A 15,558-nucleotide genomic window follows, 5' to 3' on the forward strand; every position below is an offset into this window, starting at 1 on the left:
GTGATGAACCTATAAAAATAGGAAGGTCAAACCTCTGTTATCAGACTAGAGCGACATACCCGTTTTGATCTGACTGGTAGATCTGTGAAGAGTGGGACCGTGTCATACTGGAGAATTGCCAATCTCTGAAATTGTCTTACTGAGATTTTCCCTCTCCATCTCAATTCAGTATCCACTGGACTGATAGGTCCTGGACTAGTGGTTAAGGAAAAAAGTATGCATCTATACATTCTTTCTCTGGAATAGACTGAGCACATGATCACGAATCTGCTTGGTCTTGACACCATAGATGGGATTGACCATAGGTGAGAAAAGAAGATAAAAAATAGCAAGGAATATGTGGACATGAGGGGCAGCCCGGTGAGCCACACGGTGTATCACTGAGCAGATGACCACAGGTGTGTAGGTGGACAAGATAGCACCTATGTGGGACACACATGTCCCAAAGGCCTTGTAGTGGGCCTTCTGAGGGGCAAGCTGTAGAACTGCCTGAAGGATGAAGATATAAGACAGGACCAAAAAGAGCAGGTCCAACACCACTATGAACATGGCCACAGCAATGCCATGGATATTGTTGAAGTGAATGTTCCCACAGGCCAGCCTTACCACACCCACGTACTCATAGTAACAGTGGACAATCACTGGACCTCGGCAGTAATGGAAGCATCTAAGCAGAAAGGGGAGTGGAGTCATTAGTGTCACAGCCTGAGTCACAGCAGCCAAGCCAGTCTTGGTGATAAGTGGCCCAGTAAGGATGGTGATATAGTGCAGTGGCTTGCAGATGGCCACATAGTGGTCAAAGGCCATGGCCAGCAGTACTGCTGACTCCATGATAGAGAAAGAGTGGAGAAAGAACATCTGGACTAGACTGGCATAGAAGTTGATCTCCTGATCTCTGAACCAAAAAATAGTCAGCATTTTGGGAAGTGCTGTAGAAGAGAGGACCAGATCAGTGGCTGCCAACACGGCCGAAAAGAGGCACATGGGCTCGTGGAGGGCTGTATCAGCTCGAATGATGGAGAGGAGGGTGCAGGTTGCCAGGCAGGGCCAGAGTATAGACGAAGCAGAAGGGAATGGAGATCCAGACATGCAGTTGCTCCAAACCTGGAATTCCTACCAACAGGAAGGCAGCTGGATGGGTTGAGGTAATATTACAGGCTAGCAAGGCTCCTGAAAATTCTCCTTGTCAGTTTTTAAGGCTCCCTTCTCCCATGTATAACTTCTTGGGAGGATTAGCCCTTATTCTCATTGCTGGATCTTAAACAAAATTAGTTAGTAGTCCCGATAGACTAGAGAAGACATAGACATAGACATGGAGAAGCATAACCCATATTTTCTACCCTTAAGGAACTTTGAGTCTCATTTAGTAGATAGAACATTAATCATCATTAAAATGGATATCACAACACAATTTTATAAAGGAATGGAGAAAAGGTAGTGTTTTCTGTGTTCATGGTGATGTCAGAAATACCCTGATAAAAAGAAGTAAAAATACATTTAAACCAATTCAGTTTCCTTAGAATATACATTGGTACCTTTCTATATGATAACCAAGCTAAATTCAAACACAAAAGCCAATGTTCTGTTCAGAAATCTCAGGCTTGGGTGCCTCGATAAGTCAATTAATAGGGGCATGCAATTTCCAATGCCCCTATTAATCACACAATCTGTATATTTTCTCTAACACTACTACATCTGATGTGGTTGCCACTAGCCACACATGGCTATTTAAATTTGTTGAAATTAAATTAAAATTCAATACTTCAGTCACACAAAACACTTTTTAAGTGCTCAGTAACACATGTAACTAGTGGCTACAATATTGGACCATTCAGATACAGAATATTTCCATCACTGCAGAAAGTTCTACTGGAGAGAACTGTCCTAGAATATATCACCCAGGTCCCTTCCACAACCACAAATCTCTGTAAATACAACCCTGTCTCCAGCTTGCTGAAAAATGAACCACCTCTTTTGGTTCTCCGTCATCTAAATTAAAATTAACTTCCATATTCATGTGGCTCTCCCTCCACCCATCTTCCAGCTCCTTCATTTTCATCACAGGAGACTTCTCATCTTCAGTAAGACTGATATCTGGCTTCCATTTTTTTTAAAAGCCCTTTGTTCCTAACACTATTTAATCTTTCCCTCTTCTCTTATTTTTCTCTTTTCTTTCGAATCCTTAAACATTGGAGTGGCCCAGTTTTTATACAGCTACTCTTCTCTCTTCTAGGTCCAGGTAATGTGTTTTTTTATGAGCATTAACAAGATAATGAATTTAAAACATTTACCATAACACTGAACAAAGTAAGTACTGAAAGAATTTGCTCTCTTGTCAATATTAGAAAATTTTTGGAAACTTAAAATCTCTAAAATATCATAGTAGTGTTAGGCAGCTGAGTTCTAGCTTTCTCCAGTTTGTGTCCTAAATAACAAGGCTTTATTGCTTCCATTAAAATGCTTTATATGCAATACAAGTTCAGCATATCCAAATTGAAAACAACCTAATTTCTTTCCATGTGGTAGAGAAAAAATTTAGAATCTGAAGGTCTTGTATCAAATCATGACTGCCACTTATACTAGCTGCATGACCTTGCACTTATCACTTATCTCTGAGCCTGTTTCTTTCTCTGTAAATGGGGAATTGCAATGCTCTACCTCACTTAGTGAAGGCTGTAGGGAGTGTAAGTGGGATTATGTATAAGATCTTTTTGTATAATTCTTTAGTGTTTGTAGAGCCTTATTTGCCATTTACATCTCTCCTCCTCCATAGAACTACACTTTTCTTTAAAAAAATTACATTGATTAATATTCTCCCTCCCTTGTTTTTATGTTCTCCTCCTTCTATTACCTCAAATCTCTGCTGCTTTTCACAGAAAACATCTAGAAATTCTTATATTCAGTCTCAACTGATTCAAATAGCATTTGGTAATAAAACATTTCATTCCCATTACTTCCCTGAAACTGCTCTCATTCACCACCAATGACCTCCATGATGATGGTGCCATTGTAACTTACCTTCTTTCATGCAACTCAGCCTCTCAGCAACTTTTATCTGAATTACAACTCTCTCCTTTTTATTTATTTTATTTTTTTCTTTTTCTTTTTTTCTTTTTTTGTGATACGCGGGCCTCTCACTGCTGTGGCCTCTCCCGTTGCGGAGCACAGACTCCGGACGCGCAGGCCCAGCGGCCATGGCTCACGGGCCCAGCCGCTCCGCGGCATGCGGGATCCTCCCAGACCGGGGCACGAACCCGCGTCCCCTGCATCGGCAGGCGGACTCTCAACCACTGCGCCACCAGGGAAGCCCCAACTCTCTCCTTTTTAAAACCCTCTTTTCTCTTTGGTACGATGATATTACCATTTCCTACCTTCTTAGATTCTCATTTCACCCTCCTTTTTCTGCCTTACCTCTAAATATTGAATTCCTGAAGGGCTCAGTATTGAGCTGTGGTCAATTTTTTATTCACAGAACATTCAGTAAATATATTCAGTAAATTTCTGGAAAAATATTTTTACTGAATAGTTTAGGGATAAATCCAAGAACAAAGCAGACTAATACCTTTAGTAAAATGTTTGTTCTAATAAAAGAACATAATAATTGAATTGCATAGTATGATTGAAGGTATTATTATAGTGAAAAAAAAACAGGGTGATGAGGATAGTAAATCCTGAATTTGGAGGAGTGGTAAGGTAGCAATTTTAAATAAAGAGATTAGGAAGGGAACTTACGCAAAGATTGAGGTGAGAAAAAAATTTAGCTTGGTTTCTGGCTTCTTTAAAAGAACTTGGGGTTCCATGCAGGTGGTTTATGTGGAGAAAATAATAGGAAGCAAGAGTGGGATGAAATGGTAAAACGGGAAAGCAGAGAAGCATATCCAAAAGTGCAGTACTGAGCTGGATAATGCTATCAACTGTGTCCAATCCTCCATGAAGAACCATGTAGAAGGCACCTCAGAATTATCTACTCAAGACACAAAAGAGGGGTATATTTATCCACTGGTTTCCACCCCCCCACACCAGGTCAAGTGTTAATTTCTTCACACTTCCAGGTTCACATAGGCTCCAGAACAGCTGAGCAGTCTCCTTCAGGTACACCATGCTATGGAGCAGAGAAACACAGGGACAGGAAGCAGCTGAGTAAGGTGCAGTCAGGTTATAACTGCACTCAAGTGGTTGCCACAGCAATGGCTAGAGCAAAAAGGTGGATGAGAGGACGTGAGACAGGCATAAAAGATGGAGAATATAGGGAATTACCCTTGTGTGAAGAACTCTAAGCAAAAGGAACAGTCAGAACAAATGCCCTAAGACAGAATACACTGAGGGCTCAAAGATCAGCTAGAGGTCCATGTAGTTAGATAATGTGAATGAGTGGGAGATTTCTAGAGGTCATATATGTAGATCCAGATCACACAGGGCCCTATAGGTCTTCATAGAACTTTGCAAATGTTGCTTATTTCTCTCACTGACACTTTTGTTTTTGAGAAGAAAAGTGATAGACTTGAAAAATATATTTTTAAAGTTTTTTGCAGCTTCTGTAATGAGAATAGCATGAAAGGGTAAGGGCAAAAACAGAAGAAAAAAAGACTCTAGAGGCTGGCTTTAATCAGGGAAGGAGAATGCTGGCTAAGAACCAAGGTGGCAGCATATGTGGTAAGAAGCGATTCAGATTTGGGATATATTTGAGAAAAGAGCCATGGGATTTTTTGACAGATTAAATACAGGTCATGAGAGAAAAGGAAGTCAAAGATGACACCAAGATATTTGGCTTGAGCAACTGAAAAAAGAAGTTGCTCTCAATTGAGATGGGGGAGGCTATGAAGGGGAAGATCAACATTTTAATTTTGGATATGTTTTATTTAGGAAGTCAATCAGAAATCCAAGTGAACCTGTTGATATATTTAGATATACAAGTCTGGAGTTCAAGACAGATCTTGGCTGCTGATATAAACTTATGATCACTGGAAATAGATAATATTAATAGCTATGAAGCTGAGATCACCAAGGCACTTAGTGTTCATAAATAGCAGTGAACCAAGAACCGAATCCCAGTATTAAGAACTGGAGTAAAGTAGAAATTGAGGCGAATGGAGGAAGAGTCAGCAAAAGAGACTGAGAATGGGCAACCTATCAGAGACTTTCAAAGATGATGTGTTGTCTTGATAGGCTGTTGAATGTAGTGTATTAAGGAGGAGGGAACTATTACCATACTAAATGCTACTGATGAGTCAAATAATTCCAGTACAGAGAATTGGCCTTGTGTTTAGAATTGAGGTAAACTGGATACCTTGGTAAGAAAAATTTTGAATAGAGGGAGGAAAAGCCTGGTTTGACTGAGTTAGATAAGAAAAATAGGAGGAGTTGAATTTGGTTCACATGGCTCGCTCTTTTGAGGAGGTTTGCTGCAAAGACCATCAGTGAAAGGGGCACTGGCTGCAAAGGAAAGTGGAGTAAAGGCAAGGTTGTGGGGGTGTGTGTGTGCGTGCATGGATGTGTGTGTGTGTGTGGAAGTGTGGGGGTGTTCATTTGTTTTTAAGAAGGAAGAGAAAATGGCATGTTTTTAAGCTGAGGAGAATTATCCAGTAGCAAAGGAAAACTTAAAACGTAGGAGAGGAAGGAGAATATTGCTTCTGAAAAGTCTTTGTACATTGCTCTCTTTCTAGGTGTTGTACTTGTTTATCATGGATTTTGTTCTCAGATGCTAAAACTTCACAAATAAATTTCCATGTCTTACCTTCCCTCTAAGCCACAGACTAGTATATCCAACTGTCTATTTAATATCCTCATGTAGCAGTCTTGCAGATATCTCAACCTATAATGCTTAAGGCAGAAATACTGATTTCTTCCCTCTATGTGAATTTCATACATCAACATATAATATCCTCTTCAATCAGCTGCTCCACCTAAAATCAAGTCAACCTTTGTTCCACCCTTTACTTTCTGCACCACATCAGCAGGTCCAATTGGGTCCACCTCCACAGTAAGTCACAAAATTGCCTACTCTGATTTAATTACCTCCACTCCATTCAAACCACCATCATCTGTCAATTACTTAAAGTAGATAGCTAGTGGGAAGCAGCCGCATAGCACAAGGAGATCAGCTGCGTGCTTTGTGACCACCTAGAGGGGTGGGGTAGGGAGGGTGGGAGGGAGACGCAAGAGGGAGGGGATATATGTATATGTATAGCTGATTCACCGTTATACAGCAGAAACTAACACACCATTGTAAAGCAATTATACTCCAATAAAGATGTTAAAATAAAATAGAGAAAAAAAAAGACTCCTAAAAATTTTAAAACATTTCTGCTTTTGTTCTCCAATTTCTATCCTTCCACAGTTACCTGCCATATTCTGAAGTGAAGGATGGAGCAAAGGGACTGTACCTTAATTCACTTCTATGACCCCAAACCTCTGGCATACACACTGTGTTGAATATTTCACCAAATGAAGCATGAACAACCAGACTAATGGAAAATGTCTCCTCACTTTGTTAGAAGACCTCCCTATCTGATCCAATCCTAGAATAGTTGCTGCTCATCTAATTTAACACTCATCCATGATAGAAGTTCTAAGGAACACCCCACTAGCCTTGGTTGCATGTATCAGCATAACATCCTCTTCTCATTGGAAAATATTTTTGCATGTCTTACTAATATTCTCTGGAACAAGGACTTAGCTTTGTAGGAGACAAAATTATGACAGCAGGAACATCTTTTGTTTTTCACTGGTTTATCTTCAGTGCCCCAAACAGTGCCAGGTACATATCAAGAACTCTATAAATGACTGTTAATGATCCCATATACCTGTTGCAACTTTACCTTCAGTAAATATGCATTTTCTACAAAACCAAACATATTTAACTTTACCTCTGAGTCTCTACATTTCCCTGGCTTACTCTGTACATTTTCAGAACATAACTGACTACTCTGTGACTTGTCCACCCTTTCTCACACAAAGAAAAATGGAATCCTGGTAAAGAAATTGGATTGCTCAGATACGTTTTTCTAATCTCTCCTCTGAGGGTTGACACTAGGGCTTCCCTATCCCAGGGCTCCACCCCTAGGGTTTTCTGCAGCCCATGTCCTGTCCATATTTAGTGGTGCCAATTCATGCCTCCCAAAGGTCATTTCTTGCTCTCCAGAGGCTGTGAGCACTTCAGGTACAGCCCGCTTGTACCTTGGTCTTTCATGTGCCTCTCCTTATTCCTACCCTACACATACAGTGTCTTCTAAGAAAGAGAGCCCCATTAGAACATGTAAACTGCAACCAAGTCCTATCTGATAGGACCTGTAAGGGCAGGAGTTCTAGCTGAACCAGGCCAAGGCCAAGATCATCTCTTAGGTATTTGTTTTGCATACATGATACATATTGGCACTGATTTCCAGCTTATAACTTTGGAATGGCACTTTCTCTGGTTTTACTCTGTCTCTTATATCTAAAATGGAGATAATATTCTCAATTTTTCCTAATTTACAGGATGAAGGGAGGATATAAGTATATATTTGAGAAGCTACTATTATTATGATTATCAATAAATAATTACCAACCATCTATAAATAATAAAGGTTGATCTTTCTACCTACAACTGACTTTAATATCTGCTATTTTGCAAAGTCCAGAGTCAGAAGCCAGTTTTTATCAGGGTCCCCCATGAAATTTACCTGCCCTAATTCCCCATGATACTTGAAAAAAAGTAATTTCAGAGCTATGTACCTCAATCACACCCACTCCCTTCCCACAGAGATACCTGGACCTAAATTTATCTTCCCTTATTGTTAGCCTCCAGGGGTAGTTGATTCAGTGACCCCAATCCCCCATAGCCCACAACCTCCAGCTCCAAAGATAGGCCCGATACCCTGAGATGTTAAGATAAAGTGGAATTCCTGCATAATACCTTTAAAGTTGGAGACTAAATTAACCAAGCATAAATAGTCCAAAAGTTGGCATCGGGACCAAAGCAAGCAAGATGGAGAAAAAACAGCCTTGCATTGAGAGGAAGCTAATCATGGAACAGAGGACACACTGTTAAGTTAGAAATAGCACACTCATAGGAAATGGGGATCTAGACCATGGCCAGGGAGGCTGAGGTGATACAGACTTAATTGAGTGACTATAGCTTACAGTCGGAATGTCCAGACAAGAGCCAGATAAAGCAGGCAGGGCTTGAGGGGACAAAATACCTTATTTTGCTCCCTGACTCCATTCTGGGGGGCTAAAGCCTGATGTCATGGGGAAAGGATGAAAAAGACATGGAGTGGGGAGTGACCATAGGCTAGATAACTGTGTTGGAGATAACAGATAGAATATTGGAACATCTCTCTCAATTCCGGGTGTGTTTTCCTGACTTTTGTGCATCAATATTAATTTACATTTTTCCACATATTTAACTTTTCTGGTATTCTTCCTTCTCTCTGCAATTCTATGTTTCTATCTGGTTCACTTTTCTTCTGCCTGAAGAACTTTTAGTTTTGCTTTTAGTGCAGACCTAGTAGTGATGCTCTCCATCAATAATTGTTTATAAAACTCTTTCAATCATCTTCAATCTCAAAATATATTTTCACTGGGAATGGAATTCTAGATAAGCCATTCTCTTCTTTTACCCATTTAAAGCTATTATTCAATTTTATTCTTTCTCTTTTTTTATTTTTGGTCCCATGAATTTAATTAATTTTAATGTGTCTTTCACACCCACTCTGGCACTTTTTTTTTAGCTTGTTTGTTCCTTTTGTTTGTTTGTTTGTTTGTCTTTAGCTAGCCGAGTTTTGTGATCACACAGAAATTTAGACCAGGTAAGGTATTAGCAAAGTTCTTAATTTTTCTCAGGGTAAAAGCCAGAGTTTTGAGCAGAGAATTGGCATGAATTGACATATGTTTTTAAAAGCTTACTTCTGATTTCTATGATAAGAACAGAGGAAGGGGGTGAGGGTAGAAGCAGGGAGAGGTCCTACAGTAATCCAGAGAAGATGATGTTTCATAACCAAAGTGGTAACAATGCATGAGGTGAGAAGTCATCAGATTTTGTATTATTTCTAAATGTGCTAATGGGATTTCTTCAAAGATTAGATATAGGATTTAAGAGAAAAGAGATTTAAAGATAACATCAAGACTTTTAACTCAAGTAACAGGAAGGAAGGAGTTGTGTGATCGCTGAGCAGAACTAAGTCCTACCCTCAAGCACTGTTCCTGCTACTTCATAGGTGATATGCAGCTCTGCACCCTCATTTGGGATGTTGGGAAGTCTAGTTATTAGGTGATTAGAAATATTGTCACTAGGCCCAAAATAATGCATCAGGCTTCTTTTTCATAATCTCATATTCCTGCGTGACAGTAAAATTTTATGTACCTATAGGCCGCTCATATTTCTTGTTCATGCTTTGTTTGTATGCCAAACTCAGATGAGCAAATACAGAAGGTAATTTCCTTTTACTGTTTGTGACTAATCACGGTTGCTCTGGTGTTAGAGGTATCACCTGACTATGGGAGCCTTGTGATATTGAACTTGTACTGGAAACAAAACCATTCCTTCTTCATTGGGAATGGATATGACCTACAGGCTGGTGACATTCCTTGCATAAGTCCTTGAGGGGATAAGCAGACCTCTGTTTTGAAAATTGTTTCTTTTAGGCATGTTACTCTCTATGTGTTGTTAGTATTTACTGTCATTTCTAAGCTTTCCAACTGTCTCCACTATGCTAAAAAACAATCAAACAAAAAACAAGAAAGAAGTTTTGACCACATAGGAACTAAAGGTAGAATCTTATTTTCTTGGGGATTTACGTGTGTGTGTGTGTCAGAGGGAATTATGAGAGTAAAGATAGAATCAGCATAAGTAGGTCTCTGGGTTCTTTCTATACCCTTCCCTCTTTGGCAACTTCCAACCTTTCATATCTCATTTGACAGAGGCTTGGAGATTCTCTGTCAAAGATAAAAAATAAAGATAGAAATATGTAGAGATAGATGTACATAATTCATAAACAGTAGTCTCTGAAGAAACAAAGTGATCATTGGATAAAAGTGCAAAAATACATCTGTGAAAGATGTTGTATGATGGTGTACTAGTTTGCTGAGCTCTCGTAATAAAGCACAATATACTGGGTGGCTTAAATAAGAGAAATTTATTTTTTCACAATCTTGGAGGCTAGAAGTCCAAGTTAAGGTGCTGGCAGGGTTGGTTTCTTCTGAGGCTTTTCTCCTTAGCTTGTACGTGGCATTTTTCTCCCTGTACCTTCACAGGGTCTTCCCTCTGCCTGTGTCCATGTCCAAATTTCCTCTTCTTATAAGGACATATATTAGAACTCCTTTATGGTTTTTTTTAAATTGTGGCAAAACACACATCACCAAAAATTTAGCATCTTAACCATTTTGAAGTGTATAGTTAAGTAGTATTACATACATTCATACTGTTGTACAATCATCACCATCCATCTCCAGAACTCTTTTCATCTTGAAAAGTTGAAACTCTGTACACACTAAACAGTAAAAACTTATTCCTCCTTCCCCTCTGTCTTGGGATACCACCATTCTATTTTCTATCTCTATGAATTTGACGATTTAGGTACCTCATATAAGTGGAGTCACATAGTATATGTCTTTTATGACCAGCTTATTTCTTTTAGCATACTGTCCTCGAGGTCCATCCATGTGACAGCATGTGTCAGAATATCCATTCTTTCTAAGGTTAAATAATATTCTATTATTTGTATACATCACATTTTATTTATCCTTTTATCCATACTTGGACGCTTGGGTTGCTTCCACCTTATACATATTATGAATAACATTACTAAAGGAATGGGTGTACAAACATCCCTTTGAAATCCTGCTTTCAGTTCTTTTGGGTATATATACAGATTTTGAATTGTTGGATCATATGGTGATTCTATTTTTAATTTTTTGAGAAGCTGCCATACTGTTATACCATTTTATATTCCCATCAACAGTGTATAAGGGGTTCCAATTTCCCCACATCCTCATCAGCAATTTTCTGGGTTTTTTTGAAGTATAGTTGATTTACAACATTATATTAGTTTCAGGTGTACAACGTAGTGAATGAATATTTTTATAGATTTTTTTACATCCCAAATATGAATGAAAACATATAGTATTTATATCTACTGATTTCCTTCACTAAGTATAATATCCTCCAGGTCCATCTGTGTTGTTGCAAATGGCAAAATTTCATTCTTATTTATGGCATTCTTATTCTTATTAGGGCTGATTTATATATATATAATATGTATATTATATATATAATATGTATACTATTAAATACCAACACATCTTCTTTATCCATTAACCTGTAGTTGGATACTTAGCTTGTTTCCATATCTTGGCTGTTGTAAATAATGCTGCTATGAACATTAGAGTACATGTTTTTTTGAATTAGTGTTTACATTTTCTTCAGATATATACCCAGAATTGGAATTGCTGGATCATATTGTAGTTCTACTTTTAATTTTTTGAGTAATCTCCATACTGTTTTCCATAATGGCTTTCCCAATTTACATTCCCACCAATAGTGACAAGGGTTCCCTTTTCTCTACATCCTCACCAACACTTATTTGTTGTCTTTTTGATGACAGTCATTCTAACAGTTGTGAGGTGATATCTCATTGTGGTTTTGATTTGCATTTCCCTGATAATTAGTGATGTTGATCATATTTTCATGTGCTTCTTGGCCATCTGTATGTCTTCTTTGAAAAAAAAAGTCTATTCAGGTCTTCTGCCCATTTTTAAGTTGGATTGTTGCTCTTTTTGATACTGAGTTGTATGAGCTCTTTATATATATTGGACATTAACCCCTTATTTGTCATATCACTTGCAAATATCTTCTCCCATTCAGTAGGTTGTCTTTTTGTTTTGTTGATGGTTTCCCTCACTGTGCAAAAGCCTTTACATTTAATTAGATCCTATTTGTTTATTTTTACTTTGGTTTTACTTACCTAAGGATACAGATTGAAAAGAATATATTGCTAAGGCTTATGTCAAAAAGTGTACTGCCTATGTTTTCTTCTAGGAGTTTTGGGATTTACAATCTTACATTTAAGTCCTTAATCCCTTTTGAGTTTATTTTTGTATATGGTGTGAAGAATGTTCTAATTTCATTCATCTACACGTAGCTCTCTAGTTTTCTCAGCATTGTTTATTAAAAAGACTGTATATTCCCTATTGTATATTTTTGCCACCCTTGTCATAAATTAATTGACCATATGTGCGTGGGTTTATTTGTTGCTCTCTATTCTGTTGCATTGATCTATGTGTCTGTTTTTGTACCAGTACCATAGTGTTCTGATTATTGTAGCTTTGTAGTATAGTCTGAAGACAGGGAGGATAATACTTGCACTTTGTTCATTTTTCTCAAGTTTGCTTTGGCAATTTGGGGTCTTGTTTCATAAAAATTTTAGGATTATTCAAGTTCTATGAAAAATATGGGTATTTTGAGAGGGATTACTAAATCTGTAGATTGCTTTGAGTTGTATGGACATTTTAACAATATTAATTCTTCCAATCCATGAAAATAAGATATCTTTCCCTTTACATGTATCATCTTCAGTTTTCTTCATCAATTTCTTATAATTTTTAGAGTATAGGTCTTTCACCTCCTTGGTGAAGTTTATTCCTAGATATTTTGTATTTCTTGATGCAATTGTAAATGAGATTGTTTTCTTGATTTCTATTTCTGATAGTTTATTACTAGTGTATAGAAAAGCAACAGATTTCTGTATATTATCTCGTATCCTGCAACTTTACTGAATTCATTTATTCTAATTATTTTTTGGTAGAGACTTCAGGGTTTTTTTGTTTTGTTTTGTTTTGTTTTGTTTTTTTGCGGTACGTGGGCCTCTCACTGTTGTGGCCTCTCCCGTTGCGGAGCACAGGCTCTGGATGCACAGGCTCAGCAGCCATGGCTCACGGGCCTAGCCACTCTGCGGCACATGGGATCTTCCCGGACCGGGGCATGAACCCGTATCCCCTGCATCGGCAGGCGGACTCTCAACCACTGCGCCACCAGGGAAGCCCCAGTGTTTTTTATATATACTATCATGATATCTGCAAATAGTGACAGTTTTACTTCCTTCCAATTTGGATGCCTTTTACTTCTTGTCTGATTGCTGAAGCTAGGACTTCCAATACTATGTTAAATAGAAATGGTGAGAGTGGCCATCCTTGTCTTCCTGATTTTAGATGAAAACTTATCAGTTTTTCACCATTGAGTGTGATTTTAGCTGTGCGTTTGCATAAATGGTCTTTATTATGTTGAAATATGGTCTCTCTATACTCACTTTATTGAGAGTTTTTATCATGAATCGGTGTTGAATTTTGTCAAATGCTTTTCCTGCATCTATTGAGATGATCATGTGATTTATATGTGTTTTGTTAATGTGTATTCCATTGATTTTTTGTGGATATTGAACCATCCTCGCATCCTTGGAGTAAATTCCACTTGATCATGGTGTATGATCCTTTTTGTATATTGTTGAATTTGGCTTGCTAATATTTTCTTAAGCATATTTGCATCTATATTCATCAGAGATAGTGCCCTGTAATTTTCTTTCTCCCCTCCTCTCCCTCCTCCCCCTCCTTCTCCTTCCCCTCCCCCTCCTTCTCCTCTCCCTCCTCCCCCCTCCTCCCCTTTCTCCTCCTCCCCTTTCTCCTCCTCCCCTTTCTCCTCCTCCCCTTTCTCCTCCTCCTCCTCCTCCTCCTTCTTCTATTTTGGTAGTGTCTTTGTGTGGTTTGGTATCAGGGTAATGGTGGCCTGATATAATGGATTTGGAAGTGATCCCTTCTCTTCAATTTTTTGGAATAGTTTGAGAAGGATAGGTATTAAAAACTCTTTTTTATATGTTTGGCAGAATTCCCTTGTAAAGATGTCTGGTCCTGGACTTTTGTTTTTTTGGGAGGTTTTTGACTACTGATCCAATTTCAATACCAGTAATTGGTCTGTTCACATTATATATTTATTTCCTAATTCAGTCTTAAAAGATTGTATGTTTGTAGCAATGCATCCATTTCTTCTAAGTTGTCCATTTGGGGGGAATATAACTGTTCATAGTATTCTTATGATTGTATTTCTGTGATATTGATTGTAATTTCTCCTCTTTCATTTCTTATTTTGTTTATTTGGGTACTCTATCTTTTTTCTTAATGAGGCAGGCTAAAGGCTTATCAATTTCATCTTTTCAAAAAAACAGCTCTTGGTTTCATTGATATTTTCTATTGATTTTTGGTTTCTATTTCACTTATTTCCTCTCTGATCTTATTTCCTTCCTTCTGGCATTCATCTTTGTTCTTCTTTCTAGAAATCTTTTAGATAGTAGGTTAGGTTGTTTAAGATGTTTCTTTGGTAGGCCTGTATTATTAGAAAATTCCATTTTAGAACTGCTTTTGCTGCATCCCATGGGAAAAGGGTGTTTTTATTTTCATTGGTCTCAAGGCATTTACTGATTTCCTCCTTGATTTCTTCATTGATGTATTGTTTTTTTAGTAGCATGTTATTAGGCTCCACAAGTCTTTGCACATAAATCTACTTCTATCCCTGGTTTCTGCTGAAATGGCTATTTGGGTCAACAAGTCACAAACCTAATCTTTTTTAGAAAATGGTTTCCCAAGCATGCCCTAGATGTTTTCTCCTCAATACAGTTTAATTTTTTGCATATAAATAGGCTGAGAGTTTTCCAGATATTCAAGTTCTGGTTCCTTTTTGCTTAACAAATCCTTCTTCAATTTATCTCTTTCCTCTCTCATTTTACTGTAAGAAGCAAGGTAAAACCAGGACATATCTTCAAGACTTTGTTTAGAAATATCAGCTAAATATCCAAGTTCATCACTTACAAGTTCTGTATTGCACAAAATTTAAAAACATAAAGGGCAAAAAACATGGCCATACTGTAATTAGAATCACCTTTCCTCCAGTTTCCAATAACACATCCCACCTTTCTGTCTGAGACAGTACCAGAATCACCTTTATTGTTCATATTCTACCAAAGTTCTGTTCATGATGATGTATGATATCTGTTCTATCTTCTAAGAAGATAGAAATTTTCTCTACAGTTCTTTTTCTGAGCCCTAACTAGAATTGCCTTTATTTGTTTTAAGTGTCATGATTTATTTTCAAGTTGTTATAACAATAACACACAAATTGCAGAAGATAAATTTTTAAAAGGGACTATATGTCAATCTTAATCTCCCAATTCATCCCATCCTCCATGCATTAAATAGATAGCTGGCAGGAACAGAGCTTGGTGCTCTGTGATGACCTAGATGGGTGAGATGTGGGAGGTGGGAGGGAGGTCCAAGAGGGAGGGGATATAGGTATACATGTAGCTGATTCATTTCATTGTACAGCAGAAACTAACACAACATTGTAAAGCAATTATACGCCAATAAAAATTTAAAAAGAAAAGACTATAGACCTAACAAGGTTATAACTAGAGACCTTAGCAATGATAATAAAAAAGCTCCCATTGTATATATGTACCACATCATCTTTTTCCTTTCCTGTTAAGGGACATTTAGGTTGCTTCCATGTTCTGGCTATTGTAAATAGTGCTGCAATGA

General features: G+C 37.9%; 1 pseudogene across 1 annotated transcript in view; it reads right to left on the bottom strand.

The window, feature by feature from the left end:
- Positions 1–222: 222 nt before the first annotated feature.
- Positions 223–15,558, bottom strand: part of LOC309808792 — a 47,731-nt pseudogene continuing 32,395 nt past the window's right edge. The window contains exons 3-4 of the transcript in view: positions 4,047–4,102; positions 223–1,170 (exon numbers count right to left, since the gene is read on the bottom strand). The product of the transcript in view is annotated as an uncharacterized misc_RNA (transcript). The remainder of the gene's footprint in view (positions 1,171–4,046; positions 4,103–15,558) is intronic.

The sequence above is a fragment of the Mesoplodon mirus genome (assembly GCF_964341445.2).
Source record: "Mesoplodon mirus genome assembly, chromosome: 7".
Classification (NCBI taxonomy): domain Eukaryota; kingdom Metazoa; phylum Chordata; class Mammalia; order Artiodactyla; family Ziphiidae; genus Mesoplodon; species Mesoplodon mirus.